Below are 21,286 nucleotides of genomic sequence, written 5' to 3'. Positions count from 1 at the left end.
AATAGATTACAGTATCTTAAATTTTTTTATCTTCTAATATTATGATATTCTAAGCCCCCCCCATCAAATATAAACTATTTATATCTTCCCAGCTCTGGGTAAAAGGTATCATTATATATTTTGGATTTGGGTATGCCTCTAAAGCAGATAAATGTCATTGTAGATGTTAGAAAGGCAGTATACATTTACCTCGAAAAAGAATCACTGATGATAATAAGATACATTAAATTGATAATACTTGACTCTTTCCTCTTGAACTGGGATTAGGCTATCAGACAGCTCCCAAAAGTAAATACCTTGATAGAACGATCATGATGGAATTTAGAAATTAAATCCAAAAGACTATGTTAATGTAGCATAAATGGGAACATGAGAAAATATCAAAGTTGAAGTTTTTGTTGGAAGATGAATTTGAAATGATCTCTTATGCATATGCAACTTTCAATACATACTCTCCGAGGTACATTTACACTCACATTTAGAAGTCTAATTAGTAATAAAAAGGAAAGAGTTCATAATGATAGCACCCTGCTCTTAGGGTTCCTATTATAGATTCTGAAAACAAATTCATTAATATCTTAATATACGTGGTGTCATTTTCCACACTTCAATATTTCAGCCCAAAAAGATGTAAGCTCTCCCCACTCCTCCTTTTTTCTTCTTTACATTTAGTCTGTAAATTTGAAGCCTGGGGATCTTGTTACTTTCAAAATCAGACTTTTGACATTTTTCTCCTGAAAAGTAAAAGATTTGGGGGTAAAAGAGTAGCCATCGTGCTTCGAAATAGGTGCTTTTTCTAATAGGTATTGTTGCTTGAAAAGGCTAACAGGCGTTTGGATAGCAAACCATCAAAAACACCACTTCTGAGGTTTCTCTTTTAGGCTATTACGGGTAGAATGCCTCTTAACCCTTGAGGCAACTCAACAATTGAGTTAAGGAGATTTTCATGTATCGGTTTTGCCTGTCACATGGTTGACTTAACTTCAGGATATACTTTGCAGCTGAAGGTTCATTTCCCTCCATTTGTTAAGTGGCTAATTATAAAGGTTCACAAAAGAATTGACACAAGGGAAAGAGAGGGGCCTGGCTTCTCTCAGCAGCCCCAAGAGGCCTGTACAAGTGTCATTTGTAAAAACAGAGCACAAATTAAGCAATGGCCATAATAAGCTGCCAGGAGCGGGGGTATAATGAAAGGGGAATTCTTACGTCGATGCAAAGCAGGCAAACTGTTGGGATTTTTGTTTATTTTTTTACATTGACAACTAACTCCTAATATAAGTCATCCTGTTTAAGCATCTATGGCAAAAAAAATAAAATTTTAAAGCTAAGTTGACCATAACAAGCTAAATAAAAAGACAATTTTATCCCCGCAGCTGGGATTTGCTGGTTTATTTTCTAGGACATATTGAAAATACTTTTGAATCCCAATAAAAATAAGTTTTATTTCCTGGATAAGCACGTATTTTAAATAAAGTTTTTAGAAATAATGACCAGAAACAGGAGTGTGACGTGACACATGTGTATTAAGAAACAAACATTTTCCTCTTTACACCCCCGTACCATGAATTCTAAATACCAGCCTTTTTAACGTTTGAAAAAGCATAAACAACAAAGAAAACTCCCTTTACTTAGGAGCGTGATAGCTAATGAAACAGATTGGAAATTGCTGCATTGTTTCTACCTTTCATCAAAACAACCCTATGCATAGTATTCACATCATTATGTAAGACATTTGCAAATATGTATAATGCTTTTGCCTATGGGAAAACTCTCCTGCTCTAATGTATTCCTGAAAGATGAATGAACAATTCTTGAGGTATGATAAAAAGATTCAGAGGGTTGGATAGAGCAATGATATTAAAGCCACAAGCTCATCATTTAAAAATTTTTTTTTTTAATGTCAACTGCTAACACTGCAGGTCTGTTTTACTTTTTTTTTTTTTTCTCTGCAAACTCACCACCTCTTATCCAATTCCTTCTCTGATTCAAGATCAGCAACCCCCAGTTTGCTGGAGGCCACTTGCTTTGATACTTCAGCAGGGATCTTGTGAAGCCAGAAGTGTTCTCTGGGGTCAGATCTCTGATCTGGATTTTTGCCTGATTTGGGATTTTCAGTAACATCTGAAACAGCTATGGAAAGAGGTGCATCACCAGATATGCATCTCATTACCAGCTGAATTTAGTAATCAGACCAGGAGTTGATGCTTAGAGCATATGTGGGTTCCACTGAGACTGAAATCGTAATAATGTGAAACAAGTCGTCATCAGATTTTTGAAAGCAAATAGAGGGTCAGTGGGACTAACAGACAGGAGGAAGTGAGAACATTAATGCCAGCAGAGGGGTGGCAACCCAGGGAGCCCCTGAGAGGTTCTGCACTTGGAAACATCAGATATCTGAAGGGTACAAAGCCAAGAAGATATGATTGGGCTGAAGGTCTGTGTATACAGTCACTGACCTTCCTAAGAAGACTAGAGTTTTATTTTCTGAGAGAAACGGAGTGGGGAGTTCTCCAGAATTCAGGTACAATAGGCACCCAAGGGGCCAGGCTCAAGGTGCAGGGCTGAAAACAATGATCTGATTAAGAGAAGCAGGTCGGAAAGTCTTTACCACCAACCAGGAAGAAAGAAAAATGGAAGGACTCTTATTTGGGGAAACTGAACTGACTTTAAAGAGAGCTTTTGATGAAAAGGTCACCCTGCTTCCTGCTGATTCCACAGCGAGATCCTTCAGGGGAAAAGTCCCATCCACACATATGGAGCCTCTCATTTGCCTTTAATGCTTCATTCATAAACACTGACAAACAATAGGGGATCACCAGGCACTTAAGTAAAGCCTCCAATATGAAAAAGGGGATAAAAATAATCATACAAACAAACAAAGGAATCCAGAGCAGACAATGCAGTATACAGAAGAAACTTTTAAAAAATAATAGCAGCCTGGGAGAGTCAAGAAAAGATACTGTGTTCATAAAACAAGAACTGAATGCTTTGAAAAAGAACAGAGAACAAGAATGAGCTCTTATAAATGAAGACTAGGAAAGCCGAAGTAACACTGTAATAGAAAGTCTGATAACCCCCCCCCCCAAATTTCCCAGAATATATGTCAAAAAAACAAAGAAATGGAAAATCGTAGAATAAAAAAGAAAGTAGTCCATGGAGAAGATCAAGTGTTTTATTAATAAAAGTTCTAGTGAGAATAGAGGGAATGGAGGAGAGAAAATTATCTAAAAAATAACACAAGAGGGACGCCTGGGTGGCTCAGTTGGTGAAGCGGCTGCCTTCGGCTCAGGTCATGATCACAGCATCCTGGGATCGAGTCCCACATCGGGCTCCTTGCTCGGCAGGGAGCCTGCTTCTCCCTCTGCCTCTGCCTGCCATTCTGTCTGCCTGTGTTCACGCTCTCTCTCTCTCTGACAAATAAATTTAAAAATCTTAAAAAAAAAAAAAAAAAAAAAAAAAACACAAGAAAAGCATCCAGAAGTGAAGACATTTGTCCTCAGGTTCTAAGACTACTGTTAAGTACCAAGCCCAATAAATGAAAGAAACAGAACAAAATAACAACAACAAAATAAACCAAAGTACATCCGCATGAATTTTCACAACATTAAGGGTAAACACAAAATCCTGTATCTTAAATTCAAGAAAGAAAGAAGGAAAGGAAGAAAACAAGCAGAAATAAAGGAAAAGACAAAAGACAAAGCAATAGATCATATATAAAGAACGCAGAATCAGAATGACATCAGATTTCTCAAAAGCAACATTGGCAACTAGAAGTAGTATGAAAAACTGCTTTCAAAACTCTAGGGAAAATGACTTTAAACTTCAAATTTTATACCATGAACATTCTTAACTAGGTCTGAGAGTAGAATAATTATCTATTTAGACACACCAGGATTCCCAAAATTTTACCTACCGTCAGGCATTTTTAGGAACCTACTGGAAGTTATAATCCAGAAAAAGCAAGAAATGAGTCAAGAGAAGTCATCCAGAATATACACTCAAATGCTATGGTGAAAACGATGTCCTAGTTTGTTTGGAACAGTCTTGGTTTAGCCCAGTTGTTTTGGCATAATTATTAACAGCATTCCTTTTATTCTCAAAGGTGTCCTAGCTATTTCTAAAAGGTGAATATCTAATTTCACATTGTATGACATTTCAAGACTTTTACCTAAATTTCTTCATTTTGGTTCAAAGTCAAAAACCATAATGCAATCAGGGGCTTAATTTATCTATGATCTGTAAAATAGATCAGAAAATACACATGATTATCTTGAAGCTATGAAATAATTATCAGTAAACCTCTCATTAGCAGATGCAGCTTTCCTCCAAGTCAAGTTAGTAATTAAACAAAAGAAGAATATATAAAAATAAGATTCTGAGAAACAAACTGAGGGTTTTGGAGGAGAGAGGGGAGGGGGGTTGGGTGAGCCTAGTGGTAGGTATTATGGAGGGCAAGTATTGCATGGAGCACTGGGTGTGGTGCATAAACAATGAATTCTGGAACACTGGAAAAAATAAAATTAAATTTAAAAAATCAGAATGTAAACAAATACAAAATTAATAAATGAGACAATCTCATTTCATGAAAGATTTGTGAAGGCAACACATGTGGGTAATATACAAGAAAATTTAAAAAAGTAAGGTTCCAACACTCATAAATTTCACTGGGATGTTTTACCCATTTTTGCTACTCATATAGGTCATAGAAAATGCTTGCCAAAGGTTGCTTTCTTGGTAAAAAGCATCTGTAAGGGTGATCATGAGATGCTTGCACAGGCACCCCAATGATGTAATCTTCAAGTTCTTAGATTTACTGTCAGTTGTCTTTACAGTTAAAATGTGGATCCCTGGGGCACCTGTGTGGCTCAGTGGGTTAAAGCCTCTGCCTTCGGTTCAGGTCATGATCTCAGGGTCCTGGGATCGAGCCCCGCATCGGGCTCGCTGCTCGGCGGGGAGCCTGCCTCCCCCTCTCTCTGCCTGCCTCTCTGCCTACTTGTGATCTCTGTCTGTTAAATAAATAAATTTTTTAAAAAAACCTTTAAAATGTGGATCCCTTTATTTGAAACCTAAAAATGAAAATGTCTGAAGTGTATACATTTTTTAAAGATGGGCCAAACAGAAAAATTAACTAGTTCAGAGACTGCCCTACCCTGGGCATTGTGCTTAGAGCTATCCATGCATGGTGGGGGACAGTTATGTTCACCGGCTTCAGAAGGTCATGCTCAGACTAGCTGTGTGACTTTGGGGATATTTACACTACCCCTCTATGCCTTAGTTTCCTCATCCCTGAAGCACAGCAGAACATCTCACAAGTTGGCGTGCTTCGGATCAAAACGTGTTTCTGTTTACATTTTGTTACATGGGTATTTTTCCAAATACAGCTGCCTTCCTAAGCCTTTGTCAGAGCTGTCTTAACAATATAAGTTAGGTCTTCTTTTCCCCAAACACTGGAGGAAACTACTGCATAGTTTAAAATATGAGTGCATAGCACGCAATTCCCCTAGCCAACAGAAATGAATGTGGAAGGGAAGATACTCCCTTTGTGACTGTCAGCCACAACTCCCTCTCCTTTTTGACCTGTTAGAATGAAGGAGCAAGCATAAAATTACTGGTTGAATACCTCGCTGCGCTGCTTGGGGAAGCCATGGAGTCCTGGTCTTTTTCTGTGGGTAGAGTTAAGCAGAGTCGCCAAGAAGCCAAGAAGGTAGAGGATCTAAGAAGGAGAAATATCTCACCTGTGCCATTATGATTACAGGTGCTACCTGTTGTTCGGAAGCCATGACGAGAGGTTACATGGTCAACAGCGGCACTGAGTCATGAAACCGAATAATACGTCAATGCTGACAAGTTTCTTTTTACACAAAGGTGAAAGGGTAACTCACTTTCTAAATACTTATCAACACCTTAAAAATGTATAAGCTATGTGATAATTTAAGCACAATTGTGTTGACACCCTTTATTTTAAAATTTAAGGACAAAAGTATATGGTTTGTTGTCTTTCTTTTTATATACACGAAGCGAGTGATGATTAAAGAATTGAAGTTTTCTGGTGAATGAAACAGCCAGACCACTTTTCATGACAAAGTTGGTAATTAGAAGGCCAATTTAATGGTGAATCAGGCAGAAATATTCAAACCATGACAAATGACTTTAATAATGTGGCTTGCAATGCTCGAACAGAAATAAATTTCACTTCCTCAAACTCTCGCCTTTTCTGCCTGCCTGGAAGATAGAACTGTCCAGGAGGTATTTTGTACCCTTTATTCAGTAAAGCTTTTACTAGATTTTAAGCGACCAAATAGCTTGCAAATGCAAAACATCATTCAACTTCTTATGATTTTTTTTCCTGAAGGTAGCCCGTGTTCAGAATTCTGAATAACTCAAGATTTATTTTTCTTCTGTTCTGCTTAGCCCTGCAATGGTGTTTTATTGTTGCCACTCTGACTTGAGGTATTAAAGGGAGCTACATTGGCCTCAAAATTGAAAGCTAATTTTGGTGTTTGTCATAAGTTTGTTAAGACCACATGCATTCCACAGTTTGAAAAATTTCATTATTCTGTCCATGCTGGGGCTTCGTAATTGGATAGTAAGGATGTTCAAAGACTAATTTAGTGAATTGCACAATATTTTAAATGGAATTATGCAGGTTTATGGGTCCTTAGGGGATTCAGCTAGGAGCCTCTCGAGAAAATCTGTTTATCAGTAAATGATATTAGCAGCTTTCACCTAGCTTTTGTCTTCATTAAATTGCTGCTTCCCCAATTGAGGGTCACATCTGAGGCCTGCTTTGATAATTTGTCATTATTGTCTTGTTTATTGGAGCATAAAGTTGATACAGGCCAGGCTGTGCTGTTTATACACAATGTGCAAAGAAGTTTCTATTAACAATTCCACCAGTGCTAAATCAAAGTGGAATTTTTCAGGGTTCAAGAAAGGGGACCATTTGTCGCATTCTATTTTCCTCCAAAACTCTCTGAGTGCGTGCCGTGCCCCCTTCTCTCACATGTATAACCATAATGGCCTTGCTAGAGCCAATGCTCTGCAGATTTTTTTAAAAATCCATTCTTATCTTTAAAAATAAGGTTGAGAGTTGGAATTCTCTCAATAGTATTGAGCCATCATGTAAAACCCAATCCATGCCACAAGCATCCCTTAAAAGATGGCATTCACCCACAGTGACCATTAACTCTTGCTCTTAAGAGATTTGGGGTTGTAGGTGAGCTTTTAAGATTGTTTGGAGCCGCACTGTTTGACGGAGCACAGGCCCACAGACTTTGCAGTGCACTTGTGAGTTCTTGGTCTGACAATGAAAGTGGAATTCGTTGAAAGCTTGTCATAGCGTATTTGAACGAATCATTGAGTACCTTTAAAATCAGTTGGCTTCTGACTATGCTTTACATGTGGGTTAAGGTGACGTGTCCTTTGCCAGTGACACCACTGTGCCAGTGTCCTTTGCCTATGTGGGATCTGGCACCGGGGAACAGGGCAAGTAGACTCCATTTTCTGTTCTCGCACCCGCCCATTCGCAGTCCCTATGCCCCCAGGAGCAATACTGTTCCTGTCTCCACAAGGGACGGAGGCTGGCAGGAAGGAAAATGGAAGCTTAGCAGCCAAGCATCACCAGACTTTTGTGACACAGCCCGAAAGAAAGGAACTCCGGGGCCCCCACAACACAAAGGGCGAATTTTCTGTTGGAGTTCACCCAGTTAGCGGCAGCTCCCACAGCAGTTAGCAAACACCCCCAGCATTCCTATTGCCCAAACTGCCTTTGGCCCTGCTCTCCCTGGGAGGGAAGGTGAGAGGACCAGGGCTCCTCCGGGGACCGAACTGTATGCTACCCCAGGGTTCTGGGGATGGAAGGAAGGAAAAGCCCAACCCCTCAAAGGTAAAGACAAGTAGAAATACTAAGTCCCACTCTCTTAAGGACTCGGACCTTCCTTACGGAAGTTCTCAGGCCAGGAGCTTAGCCAACCTCATTTTTATCTGCGATTACCTAGCACTTCCACAGCTTTCAAAGATTTATGGTTATTATCGTCATCCACTCACCCACATAATCACCAGCCTTTCACTTTAAAATGGTTAAAACTTGTTTCATAGATTGCAGATCATTAATGTAAATTAGACTATTTCTATATTTGATTTCTTAATTTTTAACAGGAAAAGAACAGCTCTCACACATACACTCTTTTTTTTTTTTTTTTTACTTGAAAATTTTAAATGGCTCTCCAGACACCTCTTTCAATAACTCTTACCCTCCAAAGCTAGGCTGCCTTTTAATTTCACTTTAAAATAGCTACATTGGGACCATAATATGATTAGAACTAATGAATATGGTGGAGAGAAGCAAGAAAAATTTTATTTAAAATCTTTAAAAAGTATAAATACTTCATGTGAGTAAGGACCTCTGGTTTATCCCAGCCCGGCCAAGGACTCAATTTTGATTCTGAGGGTCAATCATCTGACCCTCAGATCGTCACGTCTCACCTTGCTGGTCTGCTCGCTCCAAACGATCAAGACTCCGAAGGCTTCCTCACTGGATGGTAGGAAGCAATTGTGTTAAAATAAGTTATCATCTCATAATAATAATGATAATAGTAAAATCGTCCAAGTGAAAAGGCAATAAAAACTACTTATATATTGGGTCTAATGAAGTCTTGCCTGTTTTTCTGTTAAGGAGCTCTGGACACAGAGAGCACGAGCAGGATGCCACCAAGTAGACATTGTATAAAATTGCCAAAATTATTGGTGGATATTCAAATTTTACTTTAAAAATTCATTCTTTAGAGTTCTTTAGTCTGGACTAGCTTCTTTCCTTTAAACTGATTTCTCGAAATTAATGCAGACATTAGGATTTTGCTTAGTAATCTGAAACTTAAGATGGTTTTATCAAAAAGATGTGGATGTCAAAACCCATACTGCTTAAGGAAGTTGAAATGAACTGTTTTTGCCAAACATAATTCCATCTTCCCAAGACCTTTGCAACCCTTGGCAACTCCTCCATCCGTTGTAACTTTCCCACCGTGTTGATCTTTCTCTTAAGGCATGGGCATGGTTGCCACTGCTACGAGATGAGAGGCATTTTTTTGCAACTTAGGAAGGTGGAATCTGATGTCTTCATAAGAACATTTGGTGAGTTCTTTTGGATAGAGACAGCTAAAACTGTCTTTGTAAAACAGCATGGTTAGTGCTGCTTCCCGAGCTTTGAGAGACAACAGCATATGGAAGAGCCCTGAACACCACTGTTTGTCAAGGACCTCGGGCTACTTTTGATTCTGCAACCTTGGGCAGGTGTCCTCATGGCTTGGCTTTATTGCCCTTTGCTGTGGAATGATGGTGTGGACAAGAGGCTTTGGCTTACTGAGTTTTCATCATGGCAGCTTGTGGACCACTTCAGGAGTTCAGAAAGGTGGAGAGCTGGTATTCTCCCCACTGGTCAGACTGGGCAGATGCGGTCAGCTCTAGCATAGTCCAGGAATCAAAGCTGGGATTCCAGTGCATGGCTGAAAGCAGAGAGCGTGGTAGGAAGACTCTAGCCTAAAGGCAAGACTAGAAACAGACTCGTCAGCAGAAATAAACTAAGTTATGTTCATTTTTCTTCTTCTAGCTTTAGAATTCTTATTTTCTGCTTAGACTTGAGTTTATTTAATTCTGCTATGGAATTTTAAAAGCTAGGCATTTCTTTGGCAGTTCTCATATTTGGTGAGAAATGATGAATATACAAAATGCTTTTGGCTTTAAAAGCATTAGATCTTTGCAAGTGGCAGTATATATTGATAGATAGAATCCTGAATTTGGGGCAAAGAAGATATAAAAGTTCTATTACTTGACCTGTAAAACAGAAAGCTCATTCCTACCCCCATTGCCTTAAGGCTCATTGCAACTGAAGGACTTATCCATCGCTGTCGAAGGACTTATCCATCGCTGTCTTGAATAGCAAACAAAAAAGTTTTGAAGAAAGAGGATTATAGTCAATGACTAAGCAAAAATAAAACAACACTGTAATTTGATTTAGTTATGAAATTTAGAAAGAGCAGACATTTTTGCTTAAATGCAAATAAACACAACTTTGAAGAATTACTTGCCCATTGATACGTCCATGTTTTGAAGTGGAATTTTACTTAATTTAGGAAAAGAAATGTGTATCTGCAGACTCGGTTTTATCTGTGTTTCTCGTTGTGAATATGTATCAGCTTGGTTTTCAGAAAACTGACCTCTGAAAAATTTCTCTCCATATGTGCCCCTCAGCCCTAGAATATAGGGTCTTTATTCCCTAAAGAAGTAGAAAATGTCCCAGTGAATTTCTCTCTTCCTCTCTGAATCAGTCAGTACTTTAAAATTTTGTATTTTTTTTAAGTTGGGAATTTATTTGTATTCTTATTAATGTGAAGATATCAGAGACTTTGGTTACAAATACATCACTGCGGTGTGCTGAGGGCTGGAAACGGGGGCAGGGAGTAAAGGGAAGGTGAGAAACAGAAAACAGGGACCCCAAAAAAGAGGCCAAAGACGATAAGGCGGCTGATAATGTGAAAAGTTCAAAAAAATAAGTAAAATAATAGAAGGATAAGCAAATAACAAAGCAGGTTTTACTGCTCTATGGAACATTTTGATTATGTAGCTTTTGAAGTTATTAATGTTAACCTAAAAGTCTTGAGGAACTGCTGTTCCTATGCATTTTTTCCTATACCCAGATCAAGCGTACTCATGAGCATTCGGATTGGTCATCGGTATGTCTGGTCCTAGAGCAAAGGGAAGTCTTGTTAAGCATTCCCCAGAGAGAAGAGATCTTTTCTGGGGCTCCTGATGCTCTCTCCTGCAGGGTGAAGAGCCATGTCAACAGGAAACCCTCCCCACCCCTCCCATCACATCCCCCACAGAGTTTCCCCTCCATGCCTGCTCACAGTTTCCAAGAGCTGCTTTGTTACAAAAAGAAAGAAAATCCCAAGACTGTCATGCTCTGTCCCCAGCTTTCACAGCTGTGGGAGCATCTCTTAAAACCATGTCACCAGGGCACCTGGGTGGCTCCAGTCTGCCTTTGGCTCACTTCATGATCTCAGGGTCTTGGGATCGAGCCCCTATCGGGGTCCCTGCTCAGCAGGAAACCTGCTTCTCCCTCTCCTACTCCCCCTGCCTATGTTCTCTCTCTCATTGTGTCTCTCTCTGTGAAATAAATAAAATCTTAAAAAAAAAAAATATGTCACCCTGAAAGCTGACCAATCTGTGGGAGGGAAGTGCAGGGGGAAGTAGTAATGCCTTTTCCCTCTCTTGAATATTTATATAGTTGCTTCCAAAACTACTCCCTGGTGGCAGTTCCCCCTGAAGTGTTACTTCTGTGTATTGGTGCCGTACAAATAATATTTATATTTTCATAGTAGGTTCACTGTGAGAGGCATTGCAGATATTTCTCAGGACAGCATGTGTTTGAAATTGGGCAAATTAAATGTCTGGCGTTTAAGTATGCTCCATAGAAACACCGCCCCCACAATCCCAGATCAAAAGAAATATTTGGACAAATAGTTTTGGTAAATGCTGCATAATCTCTCTCCCTCTCGGTTAGCTGCAATGCACATTAGTAGATCAAAGCTCTGAAAAGTACTATAGAGAGGACCGTTTCACTGCATTGAACTCAGTTTCCCAATCAACTTAACATCCCTTTCTGGAGAGGCACTTGTGTAGGTGTTCTGCCATTGGTTTGGTGGGGAGGAGCATACCCTTTGGCAAAGACTGGCCGAGGTACTCTGGAAATGAAAGGGACTAACTAACATCCGATGGAACAGAGCCAAGATCTAATAGCAATGATAAGAGATACAATCATTGCATTTTCTAATCTCACTGAAAAACCCACTCACCATCTAGTCAGGGTTGGTCAACAGAAAAATAGCCCTAACAGTAGTGCCTAGAAATGCTGGGGCAAAATTGGCAATCAGAATTAAACTGAAATATGCTTTTGAACTGTCTAGGTAAGTCAAAAAGCCACTAGAATTTGCTTTGACTACTTAATCGTTAGGTCAGGCAATAGAATTTATTATATCATCATTTCTAATACCCAAATTACTATTCATATTTTTAAAGTGAGTAATGAAAGATGTTTCTAAAGTTATCAGGTTGATTAGTCATATAGTGAATTCCAAATTAAACGTAGTCTTAGGGGTCATATTCCATGCTTCAGTTTTTTTCAAAGAATAAAATTATAAAAGGACAACCTCTAAATCAATGAGATGACATATCGATTTAAAAAAAAAATTCAAGTCCTCCTGGCCAGGGACACTCATCTGGCAACTGTTTTCTAAATAGTACGGAGAAATTATTAAACAGTCACACCTTCCATGCACCACACCCTCAGCAAGTTGGAGAGGTTGCCAGCAAACGTAGATAGGTTTAGTCCTGCATTACAGCTGAAGACTTGACCATACAATGACTTTATACAGTGTGAGACCGAATTTTTTCACAAGCTACCTTGCTTAGTGAAATTGGACTATTTATCACACCATGGCCTGCAGCAAATTTAGTATATGCAAGTGATTAGTTTGTGTCTTCCCCGAGCAGCTTTGATGCAGTTGGGTAAGAGTGGCAGCAGAAACAGAAGGTCACTTATAACACAAATTCTCTAGGGAACCACTAATGGGCTATTGACCCTTTCCCACTTTAGGTCGATGTGTCATATTTGATTCTGGTTTCTTGAGATGTAATTTCCAAGTGGTGATGGCTCAAAGTCTACACAAGACGGGTTGTCCTTTCAAGTTTTAAGCATGGCATTATTCACAACATGAATGGCAGGTGCCAGTTGATTGGATTGGAGATAATTTTACCATTTTCATCCAGCCCCAAGGCAAAGCAAAAACACACTATTGACAACATTGGTTAAGTTAATAACCAAGTGTAAATTATATCTCCACTCTTATCCTTAACACCCTTCCTTCTCTCTCCCTTAGCTTATTTCCATGAGGTCTGGGAAACCAAGTCAACATTTTTGGTATGGTGTATCACAAATTTAAAGAATTCCTTCTTCTTTTTTTCTCTCTTTCTTTCTTTTTTTTTTTTTAAAGATTTTATTTGTTTATTTGACAGACAGAGATTATAAATAGACAGAGAGGCAGGCAGAGAGAGAGGGAAGCAGGCTCCCCGCTGAGCAGAGAGCCCGATGCGGGACCGGATCCCAGGACCCTGGGATCACGACCTGAGCCGAAGGCAGCGGCTTAACCCACTGAGCCACCCAGGCTCTTTCTTTCTTTCTTTCTTTTTCTTTCTTTCCTTCTTTTTTTGTTTACCAACTAATGACTTTTAATGCATTGCCATCAAAAAATCTATGAAGGGGACGCCTGGGTGGCTCAGTTGGTTGGACGACTGCCTTCGGCTCAGGTCATGATCCTGGAGTCCCGGGATCGAGTCCCGCATTGGACTCCCAGCTCCATGGGGAGTCTGCTTCTCTCTCTGACCTTCTCCTCGTTCATGCTCTCTCTCACTGTCTCTCTCTCAAGTAAATAAATAAAATCTTAAAAAAAAAAATCTATGAAGGATGTAAAACTATTTCAGATAAAATATTAAGTTCAGTCAACAATCCCTAATGAAAAGGAATTGGTGCAGATATCAGAAATGTCAAATGGGCCACTTTTTAAAAATTTTAAATGGCTTTTTTTTGTCCCTCATAGAATTCCCTTTATGCATTGCATGAAAGTTGCTAGGTGTTTGAGAAGCGTAGTCAAACCAACACATTGTCCACGTACATCGTTTTCTCTAACCATAGAGGAAAGACCAAAGAACATTCTGAGATGTGGGAGGAAGCCAGCATGATGAGGAAATGTTTTTCTTGGCTCAGCTATATGCTGGCAATTCAGGGACTGTTGTTGAGGAACAGTGTGGGCTTTGTGAGCTGGGCTAGTGGAAGTGGGGAAAGTAAGAGCTGCAGAACTACAGGACGAAGAAGATACGGTAGAAGGAAGGCCTCTCCTCTCGGTCCAACAAGGGTGCAGTTTCTACTTGTTCCTCACCCTAGGCTGCTTGCAGCAGAGGCATCAAAAAAGCAGATTTCTCTCACACTCACGTGCGTACCCCATAGCTGTGGGAGTGTGCGCTCAGACACAAGGGCGTGGTTGGAGTAAAACAACAACAGGAGTTGGAAATCAAAAGTGTCCTTGAATTTTCAAGACGTCAGGCCACGGTAGTAGGTTTAGAAAGCAGGTATATAACAAGCTCTCAATTTCTGGTGCCAGTAAACTTAGTTTGAAATCATTGATTTAGAAAAAGGGAGGTTTCAGCTCTCTAACACCCACTAAATTACTGAGCCAAGCCAATTTATGACCTTCCGTGTGTTGCTGCAAAGAAAATTCTCCCTGCAGGTAAACTGTCTATCTCGAGCCAGAGTTATTAGAAGCAATTTTATGAGTAGGATCATTAATTATGACCTATGAAATTTTAATAGGTACCTTCTTCGGGTCTTCTGTAGAAGTGGAGATCAAAGTGCCTCCAAACCATTGACACAAACTTGGTCATTGGAAAGTCTGACAAGCTTGCAAGGATTTGGGATCTCTCTGTATTCTTTTCTTTTCTCTGCTGATGTTCTGTGAGAGGATCCACACACATGCATACGTACACGGGTACATACACATACACGCACACACCTACGAGCATACCTACGTACACATGCTTCCACAGATTACTATTTACTTAACCCTGGTCGTCGTAACAGACCTCATTTTTAAAATGTATTTGTATTTTTTAAGGGTACTGATTTTCTCTTTTAAATTATAACTAAGAGAAGGCATGGTGTCATTGAGATGAATGTGAAATAACGTACATTGATCCTAGGTCTGCATCTAACAGCAATATGCCCGTGGGCGACGGACTTCACCGAGCCGGCCTTCCTTGTTCTGTGTGTGCTGCTGGTGTAGCAAGTGAGTTAGGGGGACAACAGAGCTATGTGTTTATTGACATGTTTGTCTTTCAAATCTAAAATTCTATGGAAACATGTTTCTGTAGATTCTGGGAAAATGGGGATTATAACACTGCCTGCCTTCCAGGCTTGCTGTGAAGACAGAATAAGATAATCCTTGTAAAGCACGTCAAAGGGTACCCAGCAAACAGTACACATCCCACAGGTGTTCATTCTTCTCTTATCATCTTCCCCATGGGAAAGAACATTTACAAAGAAAAACTATTCAAAATTCTCTAAAAAGTAGAATAAGTAAAATTGAAGATCCATCGTTTGGTGCATTGGGTTGTTCCTGAAGCTCTAGAGTTGATGAAGAGGTGCTGTGGGTGTGACACATGTATAAGAGCTTGCTCCCAGCCCCCTACAAGTGACACTTTCTCTCTCTCTCTCTCTCTCTCTTTTTTTTTTTTGCTCCGCACCTGTGGAGAATAAAAGCTCTCCAAGCAATGAGAAAGAAAAGGCAAGGAAAAGAAGGCAAAGCAAGAAAAAGAGAAAATCGGGTGCTCCTGGATGCCCCTCTTAGTGCCCTATTAAAATTGATTGGAGGATCTAAGGTCTTAGGGGAGAAATCAAAATCATGGGACTCACCCGTCCAGTTCTCCTTGAGACCAGGCTGGTGAGATGAACAATCAAGCAGATCACTCTCTTCCATATATGATAGAAATAAGTAAAAATGATTTTGCTATTTATATCATTCCTGAGTCTAACATTAAAAAATTGTACATTTCCTGTTGTCTATCTAGAAGTTTTCTATGCTTAACTTTTGTTAAAATAACAAATTACTCACAAAACCCACTAGCTGTCTGGTTAAAATTATTTTTGTTTTTTTTAATGAATAGTTTACAGGTCAAAGCATTGCTTTGTGCTCAGCTCTCGTGTCTCAGCAGCGTATCGGATGGATGACTAGTATATCCTGTTAGACTGGCCACCCTTGGTAGTCTAGCTCAAACTAGAGCAGTACCGGTGCCATCATGTTCAATCCCTGTCTTCTCTAGACCCTTCCACTGGCATTGCCAATGGCCTCCATCTGCAGGAAAACGTCCCTTGAGTTCCACCGTCATCCTGACCTGGTCAGAAGGTCAGTGCCAGTCTCGGGCCACAGTGGCAGCTTAGGGGTCCTGCTGCCCTCAACCTCATCTCTGTTATCCCTTCCCTGCTTTCCTCGCCTTTGGCCTCGACCACAGACTGGATTTCTGCCTCAATGTTCCTCTAGTTGCAGCTGGAACAGGAACTTTAGTCCCACTACATGAGTAACATGGATGAATCTCTCAACCCAGGCAGAGGTGAGCTCATGCCGAGTGGACCCAGCTACCTGGGGTTTGATACGACCTGCTCCCAGACAAGTGCCTTGTCTGTGTATTTGCATCTGGACTTATCCAGCTACAGACCAGGCTCAAGAATGCCCTCCTATGTGCAAGTATCAGTCTCTAAAACAGGTTCCATTTCTCCAAACTCTTTTCTTACCTTGCCCAGGCTCTTCCTCATCACCATACAAGGCCACTGTCACCAGACAGGGCCACTGGCACTTCTCTAGGCTCTTGAATCAGATAAGGAAGGCTATTACCTCTATCAACCTTTGCTGCTTCTCCACACTATCTTAATTACCACCAGCAAGGATTAGGACACCACTAACTTGAGCTCTCTTTCCCTTCTGTTGTGCTAACATAACAGCTTTCAAGAACTCACTGTTCTCCCTCCACATGCCCTTCTTTTTATGATCACAGTCACTCTTTGGTCATACCAAGGGTCATTCTTACTCTGGAGGATGCTTTTATGACCCTGTTGCATATCCTTCACCACCTCTTGGAAATGCACTACAGGGAAGATGGGATGTCAAGTAGGTGACAAGTAATTGCACTTTGCTGATTTCTTGGATGAATTGAATCAGTGAATATTCAGGGACAAGATTTTATAGCTGTCTCTATTTTCATGCAGAGGAAGGGTCTTTGGCTTGCTTACCTTGCAGGTTATTGAGTGGATCAAATGAGATTAAGTACCTAAAACCACTTGTCTAGTGTCAAGTGCCGTACAGACGCAGTTACTCAATATAGTTGAGCGATATCCATTCATTACTAATTTTAGTTTCCAATATGGCATTGGATTTATTTATTCTGTTTAGGTAGTAGACGCAAATTTCTCAAAATATAGACGTCCATGAGAGACCATAACTTTCTATTTCTAAAACTCCATCTAATCTCTGCTCTGAGCCTTATTCCACCAGGTTGAACAGAGTACTTCATTTTCATCCAACTCTGTTCAATGGGTGTTTTCTGACATTTCAGGATTTCCCCTACCACACTCTCCCCATGCCCCATTTACACTCTGGGGAGCTTATCACACAGCTAGGCTGCAGGGAAAGAAGGCAGGAGAGAGACTCCTGGTTTTCAGCTGACATTACCCTTGCTCTGGCACCCACTGCTGAGGCTGAGTTCCCACCAGCCCCCAGCATACCTCGTCTCTTCCTCTTCCGGCCCATAGGTCCTCTCTCCAGCATTCAATTCCTCTTTTGGGGTCATGAAAAGCATTTGGATTCCTTCACTCAGCACAGCTAGAGATTTGAGAAACTGACCCTGTGTGCTGAAAAAACACCCCATCACTATTTCCAATACCCTTGTGCTCCGCAAGACCTGAGCATACAGGCTAAATCCTTGCTTTTCTGACTCATCTCCACAGTCCAAGGAAATTTTTAGCAAGGGAGGGACAAGCTTACAGAAAGCTCATCCAGCATTCTTCCCAAGTCTATTGTTGGGTTCATATTCTGGCTCTCATATTCCAATGCTCAAGCTTTTGAGCCTAAAATTACCTCCTCAACCAACAGCTTCTGTTAAAACTCAACAGAACTCTATCTGAAGAGTTAATGCTTTCTTACTTCTTTTCTCAAGCAGTTTGTTGCAGATGCTGCCTGCAATGAGGGAATGAGTTCTAAGGTAAAAAGAATTGTTCTGTATCTAGATTGTGTGGGAATGACACAGGGGCCTATATTTTCAAAACTTATCAAAAAAAAAAAACCTCATTGAACTCTGTTCTTAACATGTGTGCCTGTTCTTATATGTAAATTATACCTCAATCAAGTTGATTAAAAATATTTAGATAAATGTGTGCACACATACACACACATTCTTGAAATATTACTCCCATTACATTGATCAGCTTGCCTTCTTTCCTAATAAGCATATCCTAACTGTATTATAGAGATTAAAATATGCCTTTTCTAATTGGAAGATATTTTTTTTCTTCATGACATTCCTTTAATTCTTGATCTTTTGTACTTTAGCACTACATCAAATTTACTCTCCTTATTCCCCATTTTTCCTTTCCATAATTTGGATAATTTTATTGGCTTACACCAGCTACTTTATTTTTGCTCTATGAAATACATGTTGCGATATTTTGTTTCATAGACATTTGCGCTGAGGGGGGTGAAGGATAGCATACTCCAGGGACTACTTGGATATTCCAAATGTAATGATTAAGATCATTGGACTGAAGGCCCCTAACCCCACACAGGCAATAGACGTTTTCTATGGCATGACTGTTTCTCCATCTTGGTGTCTTTTTCTTCCCAATAAAAATTTATTAATAACCCACATTTTTGTAAAAGTCATTAGCAAAATGTTAAAAAATAATTTTGGGCCCCCAAATGACTTGACTGGTAAGAACATGAAACACAAAGGATTTGTACTTCTGGTTTGTCATAGAGGGGTCGAATATCTATGTGTGGTCATGAATGAAACGAGGGATTCTTAGATTCTAGTTTTTTTTTAAAGCATTCTTGAGACATTTTCATTCGAGTATTTATAAAATGACAAAATTGTCACAGTCTCATATGCCATCTGCTTATCACCTATGGTGTCATGTCAAAGATACACCTCCTCTTCCCAGTACTTCTTTCCAATAAATAATTTGTCATGATGCTTGTGTTCTGTCTGGGGGGCACTTGGTTTAAGTCAACTCAATGCTCTTATGTTACTCTACATAACATAGTAAAAGGAATCAGGTTGGTTGAGTATCAGCAAAGATCAAGACCACTAAGATTTCTTGTGATTATTTCTGTGCACACAGTCATCCAGCATGTTGATTTCAAAGACAATGGTAAAGTATCAATCCCAGACTCAATTCAAAATTATGACTATGTGTTGCTTTGGGCTTGAGGCCAATCTTTTTATGATTCAAAAAGAAGACTGCCTCTAGGAGAATACACACACAATTCAAAGAACCAATGTCCTTTTGCAAATATGATGCTACTGTTTGCGTTCCTGTACGGCCAGAGGCCTTTCCACACTACACATTAATGGCGTTAGTTCTTTTGTTGACTGTTTCCGTTGGTTTTTACAACCCAGACGCTGATACTCCTTTAGGAAAGTAGCTTCCTTTTTTTACACAGCATCTGCTGTCACGGCTGCTCTTTCCACTGCTCTGATCGTCCAGCATCTCTTGCGCTGCTACAAAAATTACAATAAGCAGCTTTTCAGTTTTCCCCCATTCCTCATCTGAGTATTAAATTCCTTATAACTGCTCCTTTTCCGGAAAATGTGCTGCTTCTGTTAGACACTCAAAAGAGATAGGAGGTCATTACTGATTTCTAAAGTGATCAGAAAGAGTTTTTTAAAAAAAGAAGAAATTTTTTCTCCAGTTTTATTGAGAAATAATTGACATATATCACTGCATATGTTTAAGGGTTACAGCCTGATGGTTTGATTGATGTATATTGTGAAATGATTATTGCAGTTGGATCAGTTAATATCCAACAACTCCCACAGATTGAATGCAAAGAAAAGAAAGCAGAAAAGAAAAAAATTTTCCATCTACTCTTTTCATTCCACAATTTTAGATTGGGTTAAATTGTATCCATGTGAAAAATACCAAGAAATATCACTGAAAAGTATATTTCCATTTCATGTATATTTTTGTGAGTTCTCAATGCATCAACATTATAGCATAGATATTTATTTTAAAAACTGAATCACTGAAAGGTCATTATATACCTTTTTTGTTGTTGCTGCTAGTTGTTTTGTAATGACACTGGGTGCCAGGGAGTGCCAATCATTCTCCAGGGAGTTTGAGGGGATCCAGGGTTTGGAAGTAACTGATAACATCAGAAAGATGTGAGTAGATAAACTGCATGCTAAAGTTGATTTTAAAAATAGTGAAAACTTGGGGGTACCTGGGTGGCTCAGTGGGTTAAAGCCTCTGCCTTCGGCTCAGGTCATGATCTCAGGGTCGGATCAAGCCCCACATCGGGCTTCTGCTCAGCAGGGAGCCTGCTTCCCTCTCTTTCTCTCTTCCTGCCCCTCTGCCTTCTTGTGATCTCTGTCTGTCAAATAAATAATATCTTCAAAAAAAATAGTGAAAACTTGTAAAACTGATATCATTATCACCAAAATCATTTATTAAACAGCCAACTGAACATGATGTCTGTCCTCTATTTGGCAAGAGAAATTTTTGCCAATAAACAAATGCTCACTTATTCAGCCTCGGCAATCACAATTCCCTGATGATAGAGAGGTATCTGAATTTGGCGAAATACATTTGGACTTCTGGTATTCTAGGTCATTGGCACATGTAATATTAGGGGCTTTCTTTTGTCCCTTTCAAGTCTGAAGTATTTTTGATGAAGAATCAACTGACTTATGTTGACTTCGATCTATCACCTGGAAAAGTTGCTCTCAAAATACAAGTATATTTGCTGCTTTGTATTTTTATGAGTAGTCATGTATATTACTGCTACTACCACTAAGCGTATTGTATTGAGCCTTAAGTCATTCAGAATTAACTATTCAACAGCATACATGGTCAGTATTTAATTTCTTTATTACATATAATTTTGTGAAAATGAGGCAAAGCCCAAAACCTAACTTGCACTGAAACATAGGAGTGGGCAGGTGAGAAGGGTGATGGTCAACAGAGACACAGCCAAATTCCATTTCTTCACATAGAGTAAAAATGTATCTCTGTTATAATCACATCATGATTTTGAAAAATCTTCAATTATTTTCTCTGTAGCTTTGAAGTATTCTCAAGTCAAGTTTGAAATAATAACCTTAGTGAGTAGGTTTACCTTATACTTAATCTAACTATTCCACATTCCAGAGAGCCGAATATTATTACTGGGTTTCACTTCATATTAGTAAAGGTACAGGTTAAAGCAAAAAGAGTCAACCTATCACAGAACATAATTCTCCCTTTTCTGTAATATTTTAGATGCCCTTATCCTTAGAAAAACTTAAGTTCATCATATTTGTTGGCAGAATGGACCTTAAAGATTGCTTCCAGTCTTAAATTCTCAAGATTATTGATGGAGAATTAAAAAAAAAAAAATTAAGCAGCTCTAATTAATTTCAATAAATTTCAAATCAT

This window comes from Mustela putorius, unplaced genomic scaffold (genome assembly GCF_011764305.1).
Source record: "Mustela putorius furo isolate JIRA1106 unplaced genomic scaffold, ASM1176430v1.1 tig00003974_pilon_pilon_pilon, whole genome shotgun sequence".
Taxonomy (NCBI): Eukaryota; Metazoa; Chordata; class Mammalia; order Carnivora; family Mustelidae; genus Mustela; species Mustela putorius.
Note: the sequence above shows the minus strand (reverse complement) of the source record.